Source organism: Haemaphysalis longicornis, unplaced genomic scaffold (genome assembly GCF_048455015.1).
Source record: "Haemaphysalis longicornis isolate Haplotype H1 unplaced genomic scaffold, Haemaphysalis longicornis Haplotype H1 scaffold_10, whole genome shotgun sequence".
In the NCBI taxonomy this organism is placed as follows: domain Eukaryota; kingdom Metazoa; phylum Arthropoda; class Arachnida; order Ixodida; family Ixodidae; genus Haemaphysalis; species Haemaphysalis longicornis.
In genome coordinates, this window is record NW_027526204.1 from 67,178,522 (window position 1) to 67,194,801 (window position 16,280).

The following is a 16,280-nucleotide window of genomic DNA, read 5'->3' on the forward strand; positions in this document are numbered from 1 at the left end:
GCGGCGCAGGCGTGGAATACGATATCTCACGCGTAATACATCCGGCGCGTCAGGCAACATGAACCGCCCGAGCAAGCGTGAGAAAGGCACCTTCAGCGAGCGGGGAAGTGCACGTACCCTACATTTTTACGACTGGCTCCAAGCGAACACTGGTGATGTTCGGCCACCTCCCAAGCGCCTTGTAACAACGTTTACAGCTATTTCTGATGGGACGCGACAGAACAAATCGCCCTCGACGGTATTTCAAGTATGACAGCGTCTCAAAGACATCGACATGCCAGATTGAGGACTGCCAGCACATTGTGTCGGGCGACCATGGTGGGAACCTCGAGAATCATTTGCAGCGACGCCGCAAGGATGTGTACGACAATATTCAAGCCTACAAAGCCTACTCTACAAAGCGTGTTGCATCTGCGGCAAAGTACAGGCAAGTGGATATGCAGAACATGTTTAAACCCATTTTATCGAAAACGGTTTCGCTGGAAATAACAGAGCAAGGCATCATGAATAGCTGCGTTGAACTAGTCACAAGAAACGGTCGGCCATTTTTCTGCTAATTGATGACTCCAGCTTTCCGAAAATAATCGATCCGGTTCTAAAAGCGCTGAATGTTAAGCGAGCCGTTACAGCAGAGACTGTAAAGAACAAGGTCTCGGAAGAAGAAAAAGGAAGCGAGAAGAAATTTCGCAGTCGCTGAAAAATCGGATGTTTTTTTTAAAAATCGACAGCCCGTCGCGACTTCACGGGGCTCTGATTGGCATCAACGCACAGTATGCCAAAAATGGAAAACTACTTCTTCAACCTCTGGCCATGAAGGATCTTTACGATAGGAGCACTGCTGAGCATTTGACATCACAGGTGAAAACACTGTCTCGCTACGACCTCAGTGTCACCCAGGTGTGCCGTGTCACAACTGACAACGGTGAAAACATGGCAAAGGCTGCTCGCCTTCTCAGTGAAACAGACGATAAACCCGACGCTTTAAGTTCAGAGGGAGGACGATAGCGGCTACTCTGAATTTGGTATTGCGGCTCTCTGCTGGACGATTCAGAAGACGCCGCGTGCCTTGGTCTTGATGGAGCCGATTTTAAGTTAGGCGTCAGATGTGCTGCGCACACGCTGCAACTGACAGTTAGCGATTCTCTTAAGGACTCCGGTTCAAACACCCTCGTTGCACAGTGTCGCGCACATATGAAGAAACTCCGCGTACAAAGTGCAATGGGCTTGATAATAAAGCTAGGGTTAAGGAAGGCTGTTGTTGATTGTCTGACTCGCTGGATGTCGAGATTGAACTTGTTGACCAGGTGGTTCGTTGAACTTAAGGACTTCGCTAAAGACCTCTTTTCACGCGAAGAGACCGCAAGTTGGACTCACAGCATGTGGGCAAAAGTAGAAGTGCTGATCCAATCCCTTCAGCCAACACAAGAAGCCACGAAGGTGCTTCAGGCAGAACAACTGACAATCGGAGATTTTTATGGTGCTTGGCTGACGTGTTCCACGAAACAATCACCCATGCCGTCGCCACTGGCACAGGCTCTGGATCGGTCAATGAAGAAACGACAACGAAATCTCTGCAGCACGAATATTTTTTGTGCTGCATTGTACATGGACCACAGCTATCGCGTCTTCTGACACCTGATCAAAAATATCAAGCGAGGATGCATCTGTGCAAAACCTGGAAGCGAATCACAGCCTTTACCGGCGTTCAGCAGAAGCAATGCAGCAGCTGCATTTCAGAGAGCACCGCTGAATCCACTTTGAAGAACTGGAAGACGCTCTCGAAGCGTTTCTGAAAACGAAGGAAGCTGAGGCTGGAACTGAATCGCGTTTGGCAACCGAGCCAGGATTAGTGGACAGGGTACTTTTGCTAGAAATGCTAGACAGAGAGCCGCGCCTTCCAAGAAGCACATGTATGTTGAAATTTTGGGAAGAGCGCAAAGAGCAGCAACAGGAGCTATAAATGTTAGAACAAGTGGCCCTTGCTGTGCCAGCCACACAGGTCAGTGTGGAGAGGACATTTCCGGCACTGAAGTTATTGTTAGGGCGGTTAATGTACTGGCACGTCGTATTATGAAACCTTTGCATTCGTAATTCAAGTACTGAAATTGGCAGGGAACCTGGCCGAACAATTTTATTACTATACAGAAAAACTAAGGTTCGTTTAACCATAGTGTCTGTTTTGTATTTTACTGGTCGGACATTTCTTTTTTGCCTTTTAAGGCAGATGTTTCTTGGAATCCCTGCCTGCATTGCGTGAACGGGGTAGTTAGGCTCCACATCGATGGTCAGTGTGTCATTACTGCATCATGTTTACTGGGTGGACTGTGTAGTCTGTTTGCATCATTGTGGGTTTTCAACATTAAATATCCCAAGAAGGCACACAGAGCTCTAACGTTTGTTGAACATGCCTTTTTCGACTTTGCCAGCACTAAACCACGTGTGAAGGATTTAGAACTAATCAACTTTTATCGCATCAATATCGCTTACTAATATTTTATTTGTTTTCAATCCTGTAATCATTGGACAGTAGTCCAAAAGAATTGCGTATTATGTTTCTAACTTTCTCTTTTTTCTTTTTTTACTGAACAGGGGATATTTGATGGGCTATTCTGTATGCTGATGATACAGCTATCTTTTAGTGAAGCAATAATAATAACGAACTAACTTGAACATGAAACAATGATCTAAATATTGTTGGCAACTTGTGCCAAATGGGTCAATCAAAAAGTATCCGAAAAACACGAATTTCGTAGCTTTATGTTCTCACTCTAAAGAAGCTGTCACGACACCACCCATTCTGTTTTATATTCTTGCAATTAACCCGTCAGACTCGGCCACTTTTTTTGGCGCATTAGTGTCTTTATCAAAACGCACTGGTATTTTCCGCTGCATATTTTTCGTACTTCATATTACTCATTTATTCATAGCCATCTCATTGCTGTCTGTCTCCTACATCATTTAGTTCTTTTGCCTTGACCACCTACAAAATGCTCGTTTCCTTTCCACATCAAATCGTTACACTGCTCTCTCTCATGTCACCACCAATTGAAAAAAAATTGCTGTAAACCACTGCAACCATTTTTTTCACATGGTGTACTGAGTACTGATGCGTACAAATAAATTCTGATAAATGCTGACACGTTCTCGATTCGCTAGTATTATATAATGATGTCACTTACCATGCGGTTGTGTTTGCGCCTATCTTTGTTTTTTGCGTATTTCCAGTTCTTGTAGCAATATTGTTTCTACAGTTTGTTCAACTAACACACAGCTCTTGCTCATTTCACCACGAATTGAAAGGTATTTTTGTTGTAAACCACTGCAACCATTTTATTTTTCAATTGGTGCACTGAGTACTGATGCGTACTGATAAGTTCTGATAAGTACTGACGCGTTCTCGATTCGCTAGTATTATACAAGAATTTCACTTACCGTGGGGTTGGGTTTGTGCCTATCTTTGTTTTTCGCGTATTGCCAGTTCCTGCAGTAATATTGTTTCAACAGTTTGTTCAACTAGCACACAGCTCTAGCTAATTTTACCGCTAATTGAAAAAACGATTTGTTTTAAACCGCTGCCATAAGTTTTTTTTTCACTTTGTATACTGAGTACTGATGCGTACTGATAAGTTCTGATAAGTACTGACGCTTTCTCGATCCGCTAGTATTATATAATGATAATATAAAATATATATTGATAATATAATGATAATATATAATGATAATATATTATTTATTACCTCCTTTCTATCACCTAAAAACGCCTTGTTTTGATGAGGTAAAGAAAACCTCCCTCTTCTATATAGTAAAAAAACTCCTACAAGGAGGACCACTAGAGGACAGGCGAAAAAGAACCTCTGGGGAGAATGAGGGAGGAAAAAAATTTCTGAGTGTGCCGTCCGTTCGTCTTCCCGTCTGTAGAAGCCGTGAGCCGTACCTAACTTTGGTCATGCCGGAGTCGAAGGAACGTATTATTGAGCTGGTATAAGCCGCCACAAAACTTCGAGCTGATGAAAAAGTGAAACTAATCGTATTTCTACGAAGACTCGCCGAAGACAAGATACGAGATATACGGGCGCCAGTATCCGTCCTATCTTAGGTAGTCCGTGACGGTTTAACGCCACGTTTTGTTATTCCTTTAGTATTACCAACAAGCTCAGCAACAAGTTTTGTAAGCTTTAGCTGACGGTAGGTGCACCGATTCAGCACGAACGCGACGTTTTCATACGCCCGTTCAAGAACATTTCCAAGCTTTTCAAATCTATTATTTGAAATCATTGTAAAGTTACTAAAATAAGAGTGTCTAATGAGTTTTCTCCAAAAAATTACTATTGTTGTTAACTACCAGCTTGTCCTGAAAAATAGTAGGCACAGTCTTTACTGGAACAATACGCTTTACTTCTGTTTCCGTTAGGTTTAATACAGCCTCTTTTTCACCTAAATAATAACATGCCATTTTTAACGTTTTTGTGGCACTTTTTCAAATATGCGGCCACTAAAACGTTTCAATGCAAACCAACGACGAATCTAAGGCGAGTACACGGTGTAATGGCGGCCCATCACCACACAGACGGCCTTGATATGAACCATATAGATGCTAGCACGACATTCCTCTCTCTAACAAACTATAAATTACACAGGCTTCAGTTTAATCTTCAATACTATTTAAATACATGCAAGTGCGCTGATGATTTCACACATAGGAATCTGCCCAATGCTTTGTGAACTTGAAGGACTTCATTCGCTGGGTCTTGTGCTATCCTATTTGTACCAATAGATCATTTGTATGTTTACTCCTTTAAAATTGCTATTGCTATCAACATGTTTTGTATTGTTACAATGTACGTGTTTGGTTCAACTGCAGTGTCAGTATTAGTTGCTGTGTTCCATGATATATCATTGTACAGTGTCGCCTACATGTCTACTATTGGCCTCTAGGGCCCCGTCAAGCTGCGTAAAGCAGCTTTTAGGCCGGGGATGCCCTCCTGTTTGTTCCTGGAATAAACATTTTTGATTGACTGACTGATTGATTGATTGATTGATTGATTGATTGATTGATTGATTGATTGATTGATTGATTGATTGATTGATTGATTGATTGATTGATTGATTGATTGATTGATTGATTGATTGATTGATTGATTGATTGATTGATTGATTGTGTATGGTGAGAAACTCTAGGGCTCTGCCCACTATATTTGCTACATTGTGGCCTCCCTAATCCGGTGTACTTCGACGGATTGTCACTCATGCTAGAGAAAGTCGGAAAAGTCAAGAGAAAATGCGAGTTTAATTTGATTGAATAGAAATTGCGATGAAGTTAGGCAGCAAATTTTATGTGGTCAGCTAAGTGATATGAACGTACTTAGAAGCGCCACAGTTTCCTCGTGACGCTGACGTCTCTGCCAAGTAGTGCAATCTGCATTCCCGTGTTATACGAGCGTGAGCTGCGGCATTTTGGAGCTGCGGCTTTTTGCGTCTTCTGTCGTCGTCGTAATCATCATCTCATGTAGTCACGGTACTAAAACCCCGGGAAACTCATTTACGCCTCGCGCTATAACGTAACGCGTACTAAAAAAACACCGGGACACTCGTTTACGCCTCGCGATTGAGAGCTTCGTGCTTCAAAGACAAGAGACTTACACAGCAAAGCTGTATACCTCTACCCCAAACGGTTTTACATCCAGTGGCGTAACTAGATCGGACGGCGCCCGTGGCAAATAAATTTTCGCGCCCCTCATGATGATAATGAGAGTACTATCAATATTTTATCAATTTTGACAGCTGTTGTAGAAGCCTCAAGGTATTTTAACAGCTGTTGTAGAAGCCTCAAGTTTGGGGTCACAGGATATAATGCCAAGAAAATGCCGAGCGCTCGTAAGCGCGGGCCTCGCGGCAACCGCAGAGTCCCGGCTGGCACACTGGCTTTAACCAAATAAGTTTAGCGCTGTCGTCAAGCGCGAGAGTGCTTGTAATGCTTGGCCTGAGGAACACGAGGATATCGATGCATATGACAATGACTACTACAAGCCCAGTGCAAAGTAACGACGGCTTACGCAAATAAACAAGTTCATACTTGTACAAATGCTTGGTGATGTGTTCTTCAGTTCTCACGTAGAAAGAAATCCTGCATCTTCGCAGGATTTCTTTTCAAGCGTGGCGCTACTTGGTGCAAGCTCCGCCAGTTGAGCTGGCGGAAATCTACAATTGTGAGGATGACTTTGGATTGCTTCGTACGGGAAGGCGGACCCGAGCCGAACTCTGTCGCCTCCGACATAGGTTCGGTAGGGTGGTTTGAAGCGAGCGGCCAGCGAATGTTGCTGCCGTGAAGAAGTCCAGAAGCCGTAGCCCAAGGCAACTGTTTACTTCGCAGCGGGAAATGAGCCGAAGCCAAAGAACAATGCCCCGACGGGCGAGGTTAGAGTACAGAACGCGAGCAGAGTGACAGCACTGATTCACTGCTCAACAGTGCGCAGACGGGTAAGGGTACAGTAAAATACTAGAGCAGAGGGACAGCATCGATTCACTGCTCTAACAGGAAAGAACTACTGCACTTGGGGGGTCTTATTTATACCCAAAGCGCCAACGGTCAAAGCAAGCGTTCCCTCTAAATTGTGCACACGTCACTAACGGCACAGACAAACACAACCATCTTTCCAGAGTTCGTGAGCAGTCGGTAGTAGCGGCGCCCGCTGAGTCCGAGAGGGTGGAGAGAGGAGGTCCCCGCATCGGACGCGGGGCCTCCGTGTCCTTAGGACAGGTCTCTGCTTGTTGCGTCGGCGCGACGTCGAAGGTCGATCGCGCCGATACATAGGCGCCGGAGATCCAGGCAAGTCGCAGCTTTTCTGAATTGCCGGCTGCAAGTGCGAGTCACCGACAAGGAGGGCCTGCTTGAAAGGCGCACGTACTGGAGGCTTCGCCGCGCAGCCCAGGAGTGTTGAAGCAAAGCCCAGCGGCGGGCTGAGTCGTAACAGCATCCACTACTCGCCGCGAAGACGACGACGACTTCTTTGAAATATCTGATGACGATTACTAGCACCGAATCTATGACAATAAACAATGGTACTAAAACTGATTTATGTGTCCGGCAATGCTCACCTACAACAGCTTCTCCGTTAAAGTCTTGCGCATGGGTGCAAGCTTTCCTGATTTTTATTATTATCGTGTGTTCATAAAAAGGCCATCTGGGTGTTTTCAGAAAGCGAATTCTGAGTGATTTCGCGATTGATTGTTGACTACACTTGACCATAGCAATCTTAGAGCGAGGGAGATACAACGATCTCTAATGAAAACCGGTGATTTTATTGCCATCTGCGCGCGTCCATGCACCGCCGGTGTATAGCCGTCTTAGCACGTTCATGCGTTGTGCCATACACCAAAAGTCCAGAAGGTTAGAAAAAAGTGAAAGAAGAAGTTTGCATTGCCGGCCCCTTGTTTTCGTCTTTTTTGGCACGAAGTAGGTAAAGGTCACAAAATGCGTACGGCACAGAGAAGAGAACGACCTTGTTGGCATGAACTGTAACATGAAATGTATTGCTCAAAAGCATTTATTCTGTAGTCCAAACCCGCATACTACCCTCTTACTTCTTATCATTGCTAATGATGCGTTCAAGAACTCGTTCCGGCAATCCCTATTGTTTCCTCGTCCGATAGTTGCCTCTTGTTAAAAAAAAAACACGTTTCTTTTGTTTCAAACGTTTCGCAAAATGGTTTAGTCATCAATAACCAAATGATTTAAATGAAGAGCACTGCGTCAAAGCTAGACCAGCAATTTTCTTGTTTTCGAAGAAGCGAAACGTTTTATATTGTCATAAAACGTTTTTTTTCAGTTTCTGCTCTGCACGCTCATCAGAGCAAGAAGTTCTCTGGGAGGCAGCTGCCTGTCTGGACCTGTACATAGGTTAATTTTTTCGGGCAGGTATATTATCGCAAGGAAAGCCTGTGAAAGCCCAAGGAAAGCCCACCAATATGAAAGTGTCAATTTTAGCTTGCTGAAGTACGTCCAACAGCCACCGAATAAAATTTCTATGGTTAGCATTATCTGAATGGTGACGCGAAGTTTGGGAAATGCGCTATCATTTCCATACTGTTCGACAATTTCTCGGTAGTTCTTCAGGTCTTAATACTGGCTGGTCAACCCGACATGGCAGCAGCAATCGCTAATTTAAAATCTCTTCATAGAGGTCATGCGGGTCAATGACGGAACAGTAAAACTCCCCGGAGGTGTAAAAACCCAACAACGAGCTCAGTAGCGGAGTGCCTTCCATTTGGAATTCGCGGGGGGTATGTTTTGATGAAACATGAGCATAAAGATTTCGTGGAGTACACATACCAGGGTCCCTGCAATCCCCGGCATGTGCCTCACCTCGCCTTTTAAGAATACCTGCAAGAGGCAATAGGAATATAAGGGGGTAAATTTTAGCCCCCCCCCCCCCCCACTGCTGGAATAAAAACGAGAGCAGAAGAAAACACAGGCATGCAGCGCGCACACACGCACACTGGATATCATGTGGGGGGTTCCTCCTGGACTCCTTGATTAGGGCGCACGTGATTATTCAATATAGGTGGTGACGCTGCACGACAAGGAGAGCAGTGTAACTATTAGCTCGAGCAAAGCGCATAACTGGTAGACATGTACATTTGCCCTCATCGTTTGTGCAATTGTTGAGGTTTACTCGTCTACCATGACTACAGAATTGCCAGAAGTCCATCTTAATCCGTTGGGCTGCTTGAAGAGCGACATTGCAACAAAACAATACCGCTGAGGTAGACAAGGACGAAGAGAGGGGAACACACAAGGGCGGCTATGCCGCGGGATGGGAGAGGTGCTAGCTACCTGTGTATGGTAAATTCACAGGAAGTCGGAGAGCACCGTGTTTCTTTGCTCTCTGCTGTCACGTGAATCCGCCATTCGGTGATCCGTCTCGGTCACGGGGTCGGCGGCGACCACATTCTGTCCAACTGCTTGATGATGCACATTCAATTGAATCATTGGCATCACGCATGTCTTTTTAAAGACAATAGTCTTTCTTGGGCTACTTAAACCCAGAAATTTTGGTCAGTCTCTATCTATGCCCGTCTGTCTGTCTGTGACGTGATTCAGCCACCCGGCCAAACTAAAACAATGCCTGTGCAATAGTCTTATATAGTCAAAGCTAAATTTTCCCGTCTAATTTCCATGTAATGTTCATACTTGTCAATATTGTTGAAGAATAACAAGACATTACGCATATATAAGACAACAAATTAATACAGAAGTGATATTTGCAGCGTTCCTTTATAAAAATCGTATATGTTTGACTTTGGCAAGATGAAATACTTCATGAACTGAAGAAAAAAATATCACTCCGCGGTTGCCTGCTGTCGCTCGCGCCATATAGCTTCAGGCGGCATTTGAAGAAATAAAGTGGCAACAGTTAAGAAAGGTTCCACAAGATAGCTTCCACGTTCTGCTTGGAACGCACGTGGACTAGGGAAGTGCGGTTCTATAAACGTAGAAGTAGGGCGCCTCGATTCACGTGCGTCTTCGCCGTACGGCAGCGTTGGCATCGAGACACCCGGTTCGGAGCAGTGGAACGCGGGAAATTTAAAATTATTTAAGCAAACCTTTGGCGGCTTTAGCTTGGGAGGAGCGCGACGCAAGAGGAACAACATGAGAGGTGAACGGGAAAGTGAAGGTAGGCATTTACTTGGCAAAAGTCTTTTGACGACATTTGCAGCAAAAGGGTCAGATACGCGGCCAATTTTTGTTACACTACCTGCTACAACACAATTTAAAGGTTAATTGAATACCAAGGGCTGCGCTCTTGGCTGCAGCAACAGAAGGTAGTCTGAAAATGCACTTCTTTCGTTACGTGTCGTTGAACGAGGTTGATTACGCATATTAGTTAAGTTTTGTTCGAGGCACCGTGAAGAACCTTGCACTCATTTTACTTGTTTGTATAATTTCCATTCGTCCCTTGTCCTGTTTTGTATCCTGGACTTCCCAGTACTTGCCCTCCCCCCCCAAACGCTAACACATAATCTTGCGGTAATGAGAACTTCGAGATATCACTAAGCTAAACCTCAGGGGTGGCATGATGTAAGGGGCTGCACATTCGACGATCGACAGAGCATACGCCCCTCAGTAATTCAAATGACTGTAGACGATCTCCAGCCGCTGCAATTTACAAAACGCACGCTGGGAAAATCAAAATGCGGATTGCATATTGCAGCCTCTACTGATAGAGATTTTGTTTACTATATAAATCTAATTTCAGTCATCTAGAACATATTGCGATGAACAATAACAAAACTGTTCATACGGTCTGTATGCGGATCGCAAGAGCTGGCGCCCCCGTCCACCTCCCATCTCATAATTATTTTGTTACGGGTGTGCGGATAATTGAGGTTATATAGTCCGAATCAAGGTCACTGAGGTTACCTAGCGGGGTATAGCTGTTTAAAAGGCGTTGAATGTTAAAAGCGATATTTATTTTAAACGGTTTCATTGGCTCTCAGTAGGCTTTCGCATTGTTGTGAACACCCCCTTCGCGAGAAACCCGGAAAGAAATTCAGTGTACGACATTGACCCATACAGTTAGGCTTGATGTTACCTTATATGCATCATACGTGCGACTGCATGTTCTAAAACTGCGATAAAAGTTGTGGGAAAATAATCCTAGGCACTATTCGGTGAAAACAATCAGCTTGTTAACCCTGCGGCTCACGAAGTTCCGGTGACTTTACGGCGCACAGGAAATCGTGTTACTTGCCCTTGGCGTGAATATCGTTAACGTGCAAAAAAAATACTTTTTTGTAGCCCATTTCGTATTCTGCTCGGGAATTACCCGAAATTCTCAAATAACACTTCCAGAAGAGCTAATGCGGCAGCAGTAGAATAGTTTTCACGCGCGCGAGTGGCGACTTCTATGCTAATCAGACAATGCCAACGCCTATAGATTCTTTAAACGTTGGACTATTGTGCACAGAATATTTTCTAGGCAGTATCGTAGAGGGACAGGCCCACAGCGCTGGAAATAATCTGAAAACAAATCCACAATGTTGCACGCGCGCCCACGCTAATGGCAGTACTTTTCTAGTTTTAGTGACTTTAGGGTATGTACCCCGGCCCAGTGCCCCTTGTGTGTCCCCCCTCTTCGTTCTTGTCTTCCTCAGCACAGTTCGTTTGTTGCAGTGTACTGAGAAGTTCAAACTAGCATTCTTTTCAACGGCGACTTTCGCCGCAGCTCCGCCTCACTGCGATTTTTCTCCCTCGGGCACCCACTGTGCGTACTTGGCTCGGCGCCCCCTCCCAAGTGGCTCCCGGCGCACTTGTACCCCCTTGCCCCCCTTAGTTACGCCACTGTTTATATCAGTAGGATAAACCGCCAAGCCACCAAAAATGCAGTTCTGGAGTGCATTATTTTCCCCTCCCTAGGTTTAACGTTAGTGAAGATGGCCTGGGATTTTTCCGGTCTGCTGCTTTTGCGACATTTGCGTTGGAGTTCGCATTCTTCGCTGCAGCCATGATTCACGTGACGCACTGAGCGAAGCGACTCCTTGTAAAAAAAAGCTTCTTCTCAAAAGGCGAAAAAAGGCGAAAAGAAAGCACTGGGTTCGGCAAGACTGGAGGAGTCGCCACACGGAGACGAACGTTTCACTGTGGTGAGTACCTGCGTGGCCATTCGTCTGGTGCGCCGGAGTTTGAAGTGGTGGAACTGCACCGTGTGAACATTTCTTGTTGGGGAGAAAACCGCAAGTGAATGTAACTGAAGGGGGCGCGAGAAGAACTCTAGCACTGCGTCTGCGTATCTTTACTCCGCGGCCCTGGCCCGTCGGCCACAGGCACTGTGCAGAATATGTGGGCGTGGGTAGCCCGCCTCCTTACGCGACGGCCAGCCCAGCCTACATAACTAAAAGTTGAATAATCAAAACAGGTTGCTCCACAAGGTTTCTGTGTATCCAGCTTTTCACAATTGTGCTCTGAGGGCGTGGGCCTCTTTTCAAAGTGTTCTTTCGTCGCGTCCACACAAAAGCAAAAAGAAGGAATAAATTTTTACGCACACACGAGAAAACGAAATAGCTGTGGGCGCCGGCATATGTTAGGCAAATTAAATATCGTGGAGTGGAGCGGAGGTGTTATGATCTTGACGGAAGGAGGCTCGCTTAATCAACGCTGCTGCTGCGTATATTGTATGAAATGAAAAGAAAAGTCATCCAGCGGGGTCGCAACTTTCCCCTGGCATAGAATGCGTAATGGGACAGCGTGCTGGCGAAAAGGTTAGAGTCGGGCCAGAAAGCAGGTTGATTGATTGGAAGGGTACTAATCATACGCACTTAGGGTTGTAATATAACAAATACAGGTATAGAGGAAAGAAAGACCTTAGAATTACAACAAACAATTGATTGCACCTGACGACACAAACAGAGCAGCTTTAACTCAGTGCAGTAATTTAAAGAATATAAACAAAACCAAAAGAAGGGTAAAATATTTAGTTATGATATTCAACTATATTTGCCCGCACCAATGTTTATAAAAAGGAAGCACCATATAAATAACGTACAATAAATAGTTTCGGTGAAAAAATGGGGGAAGGGCCGTTAGCAAGGGCCGAAGTGCACTACTTGCTAAAAGCTGCCCAGAACTGTGCAACGCCTCTGTAAGACGAAATAACGAAACAAGAAAAGCTAGTAATAAACTTCGCAAGACAATATTTGCTCACTTGACAATGAACAAAAATTCGAAAACACAAGACAGATGCACGCAACAAAATGGAATGTTACAAAGATGTAGTCAAGGTGGTACAAGTTTGATTCACCCTATAGGCAATTTTCAAAATACCCGGGGGTGAGCAATCATGTTGGCAACACTGTGCGTCCGCCGCCATGTTTGATGATAACGCCGGCGCGGCTGCACGTTGTAACGCATGCGGCAGCAGAACCGCGGCTATTAAGGTAAAGGTAAATGCGCTGCCAATAATATGTCGGACGCTCCTGATAGAATTAGTTTCCCTATCGTGGGCTGGGAATCCAATCTGTCCGCAATACTGACGCTGACAGAGAAGTGCGCGAAAGAATTTTATGCGCGAAGGACTGGCACCGCACGCAGCTTGAAGAGAAGCTACAACTTTCACGTGGACCAGTATGTTCAGACAGCGTCGCTGCAGACGAACAGCAAGCAACTAAGGTAAGGCGGAGTTTGTTTTGTACTACATGTCGACGGTTTAATTACTGAGTGCCTAGACTTGAGCGTCCGCCTCATATTGTTAGTGCGTTTGTATGTTTACATTGTTTTATCAGCGCGGCTGTCTACGTAAAAGTTGCATAACGCAACTGGCAGTAGCGTCATCGTTGCCAATGCCCACGTCCTTCGGATTGTTTTTAAAGCCAAGCTTAGGTGTTCTCACTGATGATGTCTGTAACGCTAAAACGGGTGAAGTGAAAGAAAAAGACGCTTCCCGCGGCCGGTATCGAAACTGGGTCCCTCGCGTTATGCGAAACTCAATCCAAGCTCAGGCGGCAACCAAACAATCTGTCGCGGGAAAGCTTCGGGTTCAACCATTGTCGTCGTTCGAAAGAGGGGTGAATATTCTACGACGTGTTACTTCTTCACGGGTGCCTACCCTTGGCCGCATGTATAATATACAACAATCATACATTAAGCTCGCATCTTTTGCAGTTCGTGCACCTACTTCTAAATTGGCTTCCATTAGACGTTTTACAGCAATCTGAAGGGCAGGGATCGAATTTGATCTAACCGGCTCATTGATATGAAAACAAGCTCAGGTGATGATGAATTTGTAATGATGCTGGATATTAAAGTTTGATTGGTCAGTTTGGGTATGACATAAGCCTGGGCATGGATTAGTTTACTGTGTACATGGATTAGTGTACTGTGCCATGAATAGTATCTGACTGCCATTTTTACGTCCTTGCAGCAATGGTTTGGTGTACGTGAAGGCAGCTTGCTTCAGGAGCAAAAAGAAGAATGCCCGCCCTTATTTGGTGATGTTTGCATTGGAGAAAGAAAACATCGTCGACGGCATCTGCGATTGTCCTGCAGGAAAAGTCGCGTGCAACCACCTCATGGCTACCATTCGAACCGTCATGCACCTACAATCGAAGGGCTTTTCGGAACCCCCTGAGCAGCTGTATTGCAGAGATCTTCCCCAGCAGTGGCGTGTACCCCGCGGCAACCAAATCAAGGGCCACTCCATTCAGTCTCTCAACTGGAGAGAAGTGAGAGACGGCGCATCGGCACTACCGAAGTTGGCCCGTCCCAAAGAGCGCCGTGCTTTCCCACGAAGCGTACAGCACCAACAACACGCAAAACAGAGACTAGCAAAACGATTGCTTGCGCTGGACCCGAAGAATGCCTTCGCGAAGGCACTGCTCTCGACACAGTCGCAGCAGCACCTGGAGACCAGATATGGCCCTGCGTCTATTTTAGCGCCACTGAGCTACCAGCAGTCCCTCCTGCCTCATGGATTTGATGTAAAAGTATCCGGCATAGCATTGCGCACTCAAAGTCAAGCACAAAGCTTACCGAACTTGCACTTTTTCTCATCATGCCAACCATGGGTGCCACCACCCCACTTTGCTGGAGATGACATTGTGCAGGTAAAGAATTGACTTGTACTTTTCAATTCAATTATTAGAAGGCCTAGTAACCTCAACCGTGCTAGTGTTTTCAGCATTCACAGTACGTGGCTATTCAAAGCAGCTATTTCAGAAAATTCTGTTTCGCAAGTCCCACCTTGTGAAATGTTGTTTCACTGTGTAATGGACTTAGTTTAGCAAATATAGTTGCCTTACATCTTCTCAGTGTTCTTCCTAAGTTTGGGGACATGCCGTTATGTTTTTTCTTTGCCCAGACCATACAAGTGTCAAAGGAAACCGCACAAGATCTTGAAAAGGGCACACGCAAGCAGTCGACGAGCACCACATGGCAGAATGAGAGACGCCTGCGTTTGACGTCATCGAAGTTTGGCACTGTACTTACTCGGAAGGTGTGGTCGACGAAAGGGCTGCAGAACCTGACAACACCAAGGGATATGTCAAGGGTTCCCTCAATCAAGTAAATACGATTTTTTTCATACATTTATTAGTAACAATTCAAACATCTTAAGATGCAGCACTTGTAGCAATATCACGTATGCTAACATTCTGCCGAAGTAAAACCTTACATAGCCTGGAGTTATCCAGGCCACGTTTTTCCTGAGCATCACTGCGCACTAATAGCACAGTAAGCCCGTTGTCCCTCTAGGCTGATTTGTAATTGCAGTTATTCGGGTGACATTGCTTTATCCTGTGGTTGTGTTTTTTCAGACATGGCATTGCAACGGAGCCTCTTCTGCCCAGCGCTACGAGGAGGTGCTGAACAACCTCAACTACGGCGTAGCTGTGAGCAGCTGCGGGCTCCTTGTGAACCCATCGTTTCCCTGGCTGGGGGCATCGCCCGACCGGATCGTGTTCGATCCCGTGGAAGGTTCCTACGGCGTCCTGGAGATAAAGTGTCCACATACACTACGTGACCTCAAAGCAAGCCAACTTGCTGCGGCCGACTTCTGCTGTGAGATGGATGAAGACAAGCCAAAACTGAAAAGAGACCACCCGTACTATTACCAACTCCTTGGACAAATGGGGGTGTCTGGCCTTACGTGGGGGGACTTTGTTGTGTACGGGTTTGATTTCATTCTTATTGAGAGGGTGAGGTTTGACCAGGGCAAGTGGGAGAGCACAAGGGACATCTTGAACGACTTTTATTTTGGCACTTTGCTGCCATACCTGCAAAGCACGTAGGCTAATCAAAAAGTTGTTTTTAAAATTTCAGTGCTTTAGCTTGCCAATGCTTCTCCTCGGCTATGAGGGGTGATGTAAAGGAAGGCTCCAGATTAATTCTGACTACCTGCTGATCTGGAACGTACGCTGAAATCTCAACTAAGGGCATCCTCACTTTTTGCCTCCACCTGAAGAGCGACCGCCGTGGCCAGTATTGAACCGACGTCATTGAGCTCAGCAGCACAATGCCTCAGCCGCTGAACCAGCGTGGCGAATTGTAGGTGCATCGAGGAAACTAACATGTTACAACCCACTGGTCATGTGCACACAGAGGAATTAGCGAGGTTGCACCTAACAGGAGGTAACAGGAAACTTCGTTCAAGCACTAGTCTTGTTTGGTTGGGAATGCGCTCAGGGACCTGAGACTGCAGTTGGCAGAAGTTACAGCTGTCAAAAACTACTATGATAAACTGTTTTTTTTGTCTTGACAGCATTAGGCGAATAGTTGTAAAAAAACACTG

At 45.5% G+C, this 16,280-nt stretch overlaps 1 pseudogene; it reads left to right on the forward strand.

The window, feature by feature from the left end:
• The first annotated feature begins 206 nt into the window (after positions 1–206).
• Positions 207–15,780, forward strand: LOC144159880 (uncharacterized; annotated as a pseudogene).
• The last annotated feature ends 500 nt before the right edge of the window (positions 15,781–16,280 follow it).